General features: G+C 40.3%; 1 pseudogene; it reads right to left on the reverse strand.

Annotated features, from left to right (window-relative positions):
* Positions 1 to 1,973: 1,973 nt before the first annotated feature.
* Positions 1,974 to 6,888, reverse strand: LOC114234672 (60S ribosomal protein L17-like; annotated as a pseudogene).
* Between the last annotated feature and the right edge of the window lie 4,734 nt (positions 6,889 to 11,622).

The following is an 11,622-nucleotide window of genomic DNA, read 5'->3' on the forward strand; positions in this document are numbered from 1 at the left end:
TTCTGCCATACCTACTCCCGAGAACGGACTATTAGATTCGGGTGAGGAAAGGACAGTTGCTCCTCAGTGTGCAGAGGGAGTGGGGATATGGAGATCTAAGCCAGTGAAACACCTTTTCCCCAACCTCCTTGTAGCCACCTTGATATTTCAGCCCCTTCTTCGTACCAATTGCAGAGGTATATGGTGCTGCCAGTTGTCAATCTGCTTTCCAGATTGTAAAGTTTTATTGCTCTTGTGTTCTCTTTCATGTGGGTTTATGCCTTTTAGACAAGATCTCTTTTCTCAAGTTTTAGTGGAATTTTGCAGAGGAGAAAAATTAGATTTGTGGTTCAGTCTACCATCTTAACTCAAAAAACCATTTAGACTTACCATTTTTCCTTTAAAAATATGCAAGGAGGCAGAAGTTTCAGGATATTGAGATAAAATGTGGACAGCAGACTGAGATGAGCTATGCTCGTCAAGTTATATCTGTGGACAGTTTAGCACAATCTCCTGCATTGTCTCTTCATGACAATGTGAAACACTATTTAGATTGAACAAGTGTTCATTGAAGTCCTCTGTTTTTTGAGAAGAATAATTTCAAAAGTTTGAACAATCTCAGCAACCACATTTTGGTTCTGAGGGCCGACACAGAGGGGTTTTTCCACAACTCACGTCCTGACTTCATGCACAGAGTGGCCGGTCACTTAGAGAACACAAGAGAGCTTCTTGCCTCTCCTGGGATAGACGTGAAAGCTTCCTCTGAGAGCAGCTCAATCTACTCTTTCTCATTTGAGGGAAGTTCAACGTCCAAGTTACCCCCAATAAACACGTTAGACAGCAAGCAAGCTTAATTTCTGAACAAGAATTTTTCCTTGTTTTACTTAATACACAATTACATGTGTTAATTATTGAAATATAGATAAGTTGTCTCTTGGGGAGGTGCACTTGTAACTTTAGTATGAAGCACAATAAATAAAAAAAACCCAGAAGATATTAATTCCATTTGTTTCCCATAAAATTGAGACAATGAAATTATTAATTGTATAATAACTATTATGGATACTCCAGGAATATAAAATGGGAGTTTTACCAAGGGTTTCTCAGACTGACCTTAATTAACATTCATCCTTCTTTCCTTTCTTTCTTCCTTCCTTCAAACATGTTTTTGGCTTGGCTGGTGTTGCTCAGTGGTTGAGCGTCAACCCATGATCCAGAAGGTCATAGTTCAATTCCCATCAGGGCACATGCCTGGGTTGCAGGCTTGATCCCCAGTAGGGGGTGTGCAGGAGGCAGCTGATTAATGATTCTCTCTCTTCATTGATGTTTCTCTTTCCTTCTCCCTTCCTCTCTCTGAAATCAATAAAAACATATTTAAAAAACAAACAAACAAACAAACAAATGTTTTTTATTCTCACTATGTGTAAGGCTCTGAACTTACTTACTGGAGCTGTAGCTGTGAACAAGGCAGGCGTGGTCCCTGCCTTCTAGTAACTATATCCTGGCAGGAAGGACAGGTAATTACAACATGATTAACTGTGATAAGAATATAAAAGAGGAAGACTTGCCCCAATCTCAGGAGAGCAGGTGAGCTGAGATCTGAAAGGAGTAGAAGATGGTGATTAGGCAAAGGGCAGATCTAGGGGGCTTGGGAAAACATACCAGACCTAAGTAACAGTGAGTGTCAATGCCCAGAAATGCATTTAAACCCTAGGCCCAGAGACAGGGCAGGTTGGAGACAGATTAGCGCCCACATCATGCTCGGTCATAACATTTCCTCCTCAAAGAAAGAAAAGAACTCCTCACAGTAGAAACACCAGGCAGTAAATTTATTTGCTCAACAGCTTAAATAGTCATTGTGCTTCAATATGACAATACATTTATTTCTTTTCTTTTTTTTTTTTTTTTCCTTTTATTAGGATTTATTTCATGCTGAATTTACTCCTGGCCATAAATTTTTGTTTCTTCAGTTTCTTCTGGGATATCTTTTTCTTCTATGCAACCTCTTCTTCTGATTTAGGAACAATCTGCTCTTTTTTGGTAAAACTCATCTCAGGGAGCTCATGTGGGTTAGTCTGCCCGTGAGCTCTGTAAGTTCTGCACCTCATCTCCAGAGCGCTGTTCACCTCGATGTGCTCAACCACCAGAGAATCTTCATCTAAGCCCTTAAGTTCAACATGACTCTCTGCATTTTTAAGCACGTGCAGCAAAATTCAGCACTCTCTTTGGGCCACAGACCCTGCATCCAGCCCCACTGTTTGGCCTGGTCACACCTACCAACTCCACCATTGTAATGATGAGATGATGGAATGGCACACATTGCTTCTTTAAAGTGACATCCTTCAGATACTTGGTGGCTTTTCTAATATGCATTCCCTTGATGGCCTGGGCAGTTTCATGAGTGTTCTTAAAGTGAACAAGGAGATCTGAACTTCTTGATTTGCATGATTTTGTGGGGTTTTCTGGGTCAAGTGAATAGCAAACTATTTCCAGAGATCACCTCTGGCCGCTTTCCAATTGTAACAATTATAAACAAATGTTAATTATTTATAATTATATACTATTATAATTAATTTCATGTAATTAATTATATCATCTATATTAATATATGATAATATATAAATGGTTTAGCTTTTATTATAATACAAAATGATCTACTAACCAGTGTACAAGAACAGGATCTATTAAGAGTACTCAATACCATCTATTGTATTATTTGCTAACATATCTACCTTCCAATGTTTTTGGTTTGTTTTGTTTTAATTACAATTCAGTGTTTAAAAGATAAAGCTTTTTAACATTCAATATTGCTCAATAGCTAAATGCATGAGCTGTCCTAGATCATGAGGTTAGTGATGCTTATTTTAATATTAAATAAAAGAATTCATTTTCATTGAAGCAAGCAGGGAATTAAGCTTACAACTTCAATTACCAATAATTAATTCCCCACACTGCAAGCCATGCCATTTGCATTTAAACTCCCAATGCCCAACGGATAACAAAAATCTATTTTGATCACTTTTTATTTTCATCATTTAAGGAGTACATCTTATTTCAATTAGGCACATGTATTTCTAGATTATAAGAGAGAACAAATACCCCTTCTAAAGAACTAGGCAATTGGAGTGGGGGAGGCTTTGAAGCATGACAAAGACATTCTGGGGTCTTTTCATTCCTCTTGCTTTAATTGAAGGAGTGCCTAATATTGTGTAGAATTAGCTACCTCGTATATACTAACCTATTATTTGTAAGCAGATGGATAATTCCTCTGAATTTGTTTTTCCTTATGCATTAAGCTATTCTTTGGTGGCTTTTCATTATCTGAGAGAGAGAAAGTAATTGAGCACATGATTTAAAATGAGGCAAAATTAAGTCCTGCTCCAAAGCCAACCTCAGACAGCAAGCCTGAGGATCAGAAGAACTCTTCAGAGAGAGAGGCTTGACCTAGAGAGGCATCCCAGAGGCTGAGCTCATTGGGATGGTCCACATTTTTTTTTTTTTTACAAGTTCTGAACAGAAAAAAGCCACCAGGGTATCACCAAAGCAAAGACACAATCAGAGCCAAGTTCTTAGACATAAAAAGAAATGCTTGGAATTAGGTTTGACTGAAAACAGGCAGACCTGGGTGGCATGCAGAAACTAAGTTCTAAGCAATCTTATTTTCCAACTTTTAAAGACATTTGCTTTCTTCCCTCTTATGTTGATTTTGCCCCATATAAATTTCATAATTCCTAAGAGAACTGACCATGTTATACTAAAATCTCATTTAAGTGGAACTCAATGAGATGAAACCATAAATTACTTGGAATGAGCTTTTACATTTGGCTTTCAGGAAAAACGATGCAATATCAATCATTTAATAAAAAGTAATAGATACAATGGCAAGGTCTAAGGTTAGTACATATTCACTTCAATCTTCTATCTATGACTGTTGAATGTCTAATCATGTCCAGAGTCTTGACTTGTATATCCTACAACAGTGGTCGGCAAACTCATTAGTCAACAGAGCCAAATATCAACAGTACAATGATTGAAATTTCTTTTGAGAGCCAAATTTTTTAAACTTAAACTTCTTCTAATGCCACTTCTTCAAAATAGACTCGCCCAGGCCATGGTATTTTGTGGAAGAGCCACACTCAAGGGGCCAAAGAGCCGCATGTGGCTCGCGAGCCGCGGTTTGCTGACCACTGCCCTACGAGATCCTTCACATTGTAGTAACACATGAAAAAAAACCACATTTAATTCAGTGCGTTATACTTCCCATTTTAAGAAAACAAATCAGAATATATATATATATATATATATATATATATATATATATGTATATTACATATATATAATATTTAAATATATTTTTATTGATTTCAGAGAGAAAGGGAGAGGGAGAGAGAGATAGAACCATCAATGATGAGAGAAAATCATTGATTGGCTGCCTCCTGCATGCCTCCTACTGGGGATAGAGCCTGTAACCCAGGTATTTGCCCTTGACCGGAATTGAACCAGGGATCTTTTAGTTCGCAGGCCAATGCTCTGTCCACTGAGCCAAACAAGCTAGGACATCAACCACTATATTTTTAAATGATTCTATTAACAAAAGTTGAGTCTGAAAGGATTTTCTGGCTAAGTGAACCTTAGTGATTAAAAATGACAATAGCTATTCAACCTAGTAATCAAGCATTCTGATTAATCAATCAACTTTTTCCATCATTAAGTAAAAATATATACATTAACAGAGACCCAGCTGTCATATAAAATTCAACTAAAAATTTCCAAATGAAAGGAAATTTCCAAATGAAAGGGAAGGATTCTCTAGATATTAGTATGCAAAACAAATAAATAAAAACAGATTTCTTGCTCCTGCAGGCCAAGAGCCACATCTAATAAAACCATTTAAAATAGATTCACAACTGGCCCTGCCATGTATATGCTTGATGTATTGTTGTTAGCACAGCCAAATATTTACATCCTAGGAAATTAAATCTAAAATATAATATGTGATTTCTTTTCACATGACAGACTTAGAGAAAGCATTGAAAAAGTTTTGTGGTTTTTTTTTTTTTTTTATTGCATTGTTTTTGTTAATGAACCACTCTGATAAAGAAAAGATAGAGGAGTTCTGGCCAGTGTTGCTCAGTTGATTGGGTGTTGCCTTGTGCATTGAAAGTTTGCCAGTTCCATTCCTAGTCACAGCGTATGCCCAGGCTGTGGGCTCCATCCCTGCTAGGGGGTATGCAGGAGGCAGCCAATGGATATTTTGCTTTCACATTGATGTTTTTCTCTCTCTCCCCCTCCCTCTTCCTCTCTCTCTAAAAATTAATTTATAAATCTCTCACTGTATGGGAGAACATATTTGACAATGATATATCAGATAAAGGGTTAATATCCAAAATATATAAGGAACTCATACAACTTAATAAAAGGAAGATAAACAATTCAATTAAAAAATGGGCAAAAGACTTAAAATAGACACTTCTCCAAAGAGGACATACAGATGGCCAACAGACATATGAAAAAATTCTCAACGTCACTAATCACCTCGAGAGATGCAAATCAAAACAACAGTAAGGTACCATCTCACTCTTGTCAGAATGGCCACCATCAACAAATCAACAAATGACAAGTGCTGGTAAGGATGTGGAAAAAAGGGAACCCTAGTGCATTGCTGGTGGGAATGCAGACTGGTGCAACCATTATGGAAAACAGTATGGAGTTTCTTCAAAAAAATTAAATATGGAACTGCTATTTGACCCAGTGATCCCACTTCTAGGAATATATCCTAAGAAAGCGGAAGCACCAATCAGAAAGAATGTATGCACCCCTATGTTCATAGCAGCACAATCTACAATAGCTAAGACATGGAAACAGCCCAACTGCCCATCAGTAGATGAGTGGATAAAAAAGCTGTGGTACATTTACACCATGGAATACTATGCAGCAGAAAAATAGAAGAATCTCTTACTCTTTGAGACAGCATGGAGGGACCTGGAGAGTATCATGCCAAGTGAAATAAGTCAGTCAGAGAAAAACAAGTATCACATGATCACACTCATATGTGGAATCTAAGTAACAAAATAAACGGATGAACGGAGTGGATCCAGAGACATGAAAGCATGGAACAGAGTTTGGAATCTCAGAGGGAAGGTGGGGGAGGGAGGGTGGGTGGAAGGTAATCAATCAAAGGCCTTGTATGTTTATATGCATAACCCATGGACACGGACAATAGGGTGCTGAAGGCCTGGGGCTGGGGGGGGGGGTTAAGAGGGGAGACTGTAGGGGGTCACTGGAGGAAAAAAAGGTACATATGTAATATTTTCAACAATAAAGAATTATTTTTTTAAAAAGAAAAGGAATAGAGGAGATTTGTTTTGCTTAGGAATGAGGAACAACTATGTGACATCCTTTGTTGGTGTCTGGCTTCAGGATATTTTCAAGGTCATTCCTTCAACAATAAAGGTACGTCACTCAGTCTCTTTGTTACCTTCCTGCTCAACACTATCTGTTAGGCACAACCTCTCTCTCACTTCAGTAGGGCTTTGGCTCCTTCCTAATGTTCCACTGATGTTTTTAGCGCAGACAAGCAAATTCAACCCAGGAGCTTTATTTTGGTTCCCTGTGAATGGAAGTTGCTAAGCACAATGGGTTTTATTAGTCCAAAGTATCCCTACCGGACCACACAGCTCTGAGACCCACCCCTTATTCACAGATAGCCTCGGGGAACAAAGGGAAGAGAGAAGCCTTAAATTTGTTTGGAAACATCAGCCAACCCTGGAGGTCTGGGATGAGGAGCAGCTGAGCGTCTAACAGATTTGCTGCGACAGACACAGCTTTTCTCCCCTGGAAGGGGAGCACGGCACCCTGGTTCCGCTTTCCAAGGTTCTGTAAACGACACACTTCTGAAGGCAGCGGCATGGCACTGGCCAAAAACATCTGGGTGACTCTCTACCAGAACTCAAAACAGACCGGATCAGAGAGGGCGGCAAGATCTTTGTTGTTTCCCAGTTGGAACCAGAGGCTGTCTCCAAGTCAGCCGTCAGCCCCGGCTTGGAGATGTGCTGCTTCTCACAAGTCAGATAGACAGTGTTCATGCCATTGTCTGTTGCTCAAGCATTTTGAGTTGTTGGTTTTTTATTTCTTTTCACTAGTGATGATGATCTCATGCTCCTCTGCTTTATGTTCCCTGGTAATAAGTTACTCTTTTTGAGGTGAATACCAAGATAGGGGTGCAGACTTTGGCACTGCAATAACTCTTATTGCTCAGAAGTCCAGAGAGTCCTAGTGGCTGAAAACTTATCAAGGTCATAAGACTAACTAATAACCCAATGCAGTCTTTAAAATATTTTTTTTTTTTTATTGATTGATTTTAAAGAGTGAGAGAGGGAGGGAGAGGAAGGGAGAGAGAGAGGGGAAAAAAAGAGAGAGAGACAGACAGAGAGAAACATCAATTTGTTGTTCCACTTGTTTATGCATTCATTGGTTGATTCTTGTATGTGTCCTGACTGGGGATAGAACCTGCAACCTTGTTGTATCGGGACAAAGCTCTAACCAACTGATCTATCTAGCCACTGCCCCAACCAAATGCAGTCCTGAACCCAAATCTCTTGTCTGCTGATTCCAGAATTCTTCTGAATATGTAAATCATTCTAGTGTTTAAGATAGATTCTCTTTTTTTTTCACTGTGATAAGTGGAGCAAAGTCTTCCTCTTCCCAACAAAAGGTTTACATCCTAAACCCTGGAACCAGTGAATATGTTTTGTTCCATGGCCAAGAGGAATTATAGTGCAGGTGGGATTAAGGTTGCTAAGTCAGAGAAGTGTGATCATGTGATACTTGCTTTTCTCTGACTACGGTTTAGGATCAACTGACCCTAAAATAGGGAGGTTTCCTGGATTATCAGGGTGGATTCCAATGTCAGTATTCACAAAGGTCTTGTAATGTGGAAGGAGGCAGAAGAGTCAGCGTCAGAGCAACGTCATGTGAAAAGGACAGGATTGGATATTTACGGAGGAAAGACTGTTCCACGATGTGACCCTGCAAGCTGGAGCTGGGCCAGAATGCAGGTTGCTTACCACAATCCCCCCCCCCCTACAGACTGGTCATAATCAGTGTTCATTCTGACATAAGTCAGCACCCCTCCCCTGCCTCCCACTATGTGCTGGTTCCTAAAACAGCCCATTGTCCTGACCTGGTCAAGCATGTAAAGTAATTTTCCCTACCTGGTATCATTCACATACTAGTACCCATGACAATCCCCTTACCCTAAAATTCATTGGCACCCCAATCAGCATGGGGATCCCATTTGGTCTTGCAGCTGCCCAAGATGGGCCTGCCTCATATGCAAGTTTCCCTTAATAAACTCTTAATTACCAGACTGGAGTGGCCAGCTTCTTTTTCCCATCTTCCCCTGCCCTCTGCTTGCGAAGGTAGATTTTCAGTTCTGGGGCCTTTCCCTGGGCCTGTGTGCACTAACATTACTGGCTTTGACCATGGAAGGGGACCACCAGCTAAGGAATATGAACAGCTGCTAGAAACGAAAAAGGCAAGAGAGCAGTGTTGGCCAACAACTTGATTTTAGCCCAGTGATACTCATTTTGGACTTTGGACCTCCGGTACTGTAAAATAATAAATCTCTGTTAAGTCACTAAATTTGTGGAAATTTGTTACAGCAACAATAGAAAACTAGTGTACTCTCTGAAGCATCTAAAACACACGATAACAAAACTTAATAATACATCCCACTAGTTTTAAAAAGTACCTATCATTCCTTTGATATTTGATCTTAGCTAATTGTAGCAATTAAGAATAACAGCAAATATGCAAGTAGAATACCTATTGTGTGTCAAGAACCGTTAACTCATTTAAGCCTTTTCAGAACATGATGAGGCAGATTCTAGTAGCAGTCACACCTTGTAGAGAAGAGAATGAGGCACAGAGAAGTTGTGTAACTTGTCCAAGGTCACCAAGCCAGAAAGCTGCAGAACGGGGCTTGAACCCAGAGAGGCTGGCTTTAGAGTCTGTCCACTACTATGGTCTTCTGCTTCTCTCAGTGGTAGTGGCCCAGGAGCATCCTTACCCTTATCCAAGGGTGAAACAAAATTGCCATGGAGATACATTTTTTTCTAGTGCAGAGATTTTTTTTCTCTTTGAAATATTTTTAGCTTTCTCCTGTAGGCTTTCCTTATGGCTATTCAACCTTTCTCTCTCCTTCACACTGATACACAATAACTTTACCTGAAATCCTGAAATTTCATAGTCTTGCAGATATGGATTATTCAAGAACCAATCAACACGTCTGTGGTTTCCCAGCTTGGTCGCTCTGTTCCTTCTTGCTTCTTGTCCTCTTCAGATACACTACCCCACCTACTAGTCTACACGCAGTGAAGGGAGGAGGTGAAGAGAAAATCTGCAGACATAGTGACTTGTTAAAAAGCTCTGACAAAAGAGGAGGTTTGCCCATAATTACTTACCATGGGTCCTTTTTTCTATTTGTTTTCAAATGAAACTTAAGCTTCTTGTGTTCCTGTGACGTTTTTAATTTAGACATCATTTTCTTTCAAGTCTTCATTCCTAATAGAAGCTTTTGAGATTTGCTAATTCGATTCATTCCCACTATACCATCCTCTCCATTATCACAGATGGTCAGGAATTGGCTTTAATCATAGTTTGTTTGTTTGTCCTCCCCCACCCCCCTTTCAGTGTCTCTAGACACAGAAAAACAAAACAAGAAGTCAACATCGGTTTTTTTCTCTTCAAGTCTTCTTTCCCAGTTTAAATATGCTTCACTCTAAGCGATAACCCAGGAATGGAAATAGATTAGTTGTGGCCAACAGGTCAGCGGGGACTATCCCAAGTATTCTTGGAAAGGATTTGTAGAAAAGTCTGGGCTCTAGGGAAGAGTTTGGTGATCTATTCGCAGATGGAGAAGTTCATTGGTAAGTGTAGCTGTGTGTTTTGGAGGTGAGCTGGGTATTGCAGCCGCCATACACTCACTGTGCCTGCTGCATGTAGTGAGTCAAGAACTGCTCCATGATAGATGTCTACTGAGCTCCTGTGGGGAGGAGCTTGGGCTCCAGCAGCACCATCTGTTTCAACATTAGCATTTTCTCAGTCCTCCGAGTTTTCAAGAACAAATAATTAAAACTACATAAAAGCATATAGAAGATACTGTGAATGCACCTCAGCCTAGAGATGAAGCCGAAGTAATTTCATATGATCCCTATTTGAAAAAGTAGGAGTTACCAAAATAGAAATGTTGAGCAATATGTGTGAAGTCCTTGAGGGATCAGATCCCTCACAAATATCTACCTCTCAAAGCTGTGTGACGATGGAGCACCCAGTCTATCCTTTTTCTTTCTAGGCCAGTCCCTGCAGGGTCAGTCTCGTCAATTACTCTTCTCTACGTTGCCTATCACGTATGTGCTGTCTTGCTCTGCGGTTGTGATAGTTAAAAGAACATATAAATCAAACTGTGGAGTTTTGTCTAATTTCCTGGCTTCTTGCCTCAATATTCTGCTTAATTTTTTTTTTTAAATCCTCACCTGAGGAATGAGGATATTTTTTCCACTGATTTTAGAGAGAGTAGAAGGGAGAGGGGAGGAAGAAAGAGAAAACTCGAAGTGAGACATATCTGGTTGCCTCCCACACGTGCCCTAATTGGGGGCGGGGATCAGACCTGCAACCCAGGTATGTGCCCTTGACCAGAATCAAACCTGTGACCCCCTGGTGCTCAGGCAGAGGCTCTAACTACTCTGCTTAATTTTTGCTTTGGAGACTAGTTATAAAATGGGTGAATTTTCTTTAAATCAGAGGACATTGCACAAAGTTTGACAAGCCTGGTAATTAACAAGGACTCATGAAATCAGACCTCTGGTTAAACCGAATGAAATATCAGTTGAACGACTATTTGGATGTACTGTTAAGGTTTCGTCTAGGTTCGAGCTTTAAAAAAATACACAGGCCGAAACCGGTTTGGCTCAGTGGATAGAGCGTCGGCCTGCGGACTCAGGGGTCCCAGGTTCGATTCTGGTCAAGGGCATGTACCTTGGTTGCGGGCACATCCCCAGTAGGGGGTGTGCAAGAGGCAGCTGATCGATGTTTCTCTCTCATCGATGTTTCTAACTCTCTATCCCTCTCTCTTCCTCTCTGTAAAAAATCAATAAAATATAAAAAAAAGAAAAAAATACACAGTTTAAAACACTCACACACACACACACACACACACACACACACACACACACACACACAGCTTCAGCTTCAAATTGGTCTGTGAGGTACACGTTCCAAAACACTGGTTGGGGTCACACAGTTCTGGGGCGGGGGTGGGGGTGGGGGAATTCAGTTGATATTTAATTTGATTCACTCCAGCTTTCAGGATTTAAGTTAAGGTAAAGTTACTGTGTCTGCCATTTTTAAAAAATACATTTTTATTGATTTCAGAGAGGAATTGAGAGGGAGGGAGAGTAGAAACATCAATGATGAGAGAGAATCATTGATCGGCTGCCTTCTGCTCCCCCCCTACTGGGACTCCAGCCTATAACCTGGGCATATGCCCTGACCAGGAATCTGACCGTGACCTCCTTGTTCACAGGTCAACGTTCAACCACTGAGCCACACCGGCGGCCAGTGAGTGGAAAAGAAAAGTACTTT

This window comes from Eptesicus fuscus, chromosome 2 (genome assembly GCF_027574615.1).
Source record: "Eptesicus fuscus isolate TK198812 chromosome 2, DD_ASM_mEF_20220401, whole genome shotgun sequence".
Classification (NCBI taxonomy): Eukaryota; Metazoa; Chordata; class Mammalia; order Chiroptera; family Vespertilionidae; genus Eptesicus; species Eptesicus fuscus.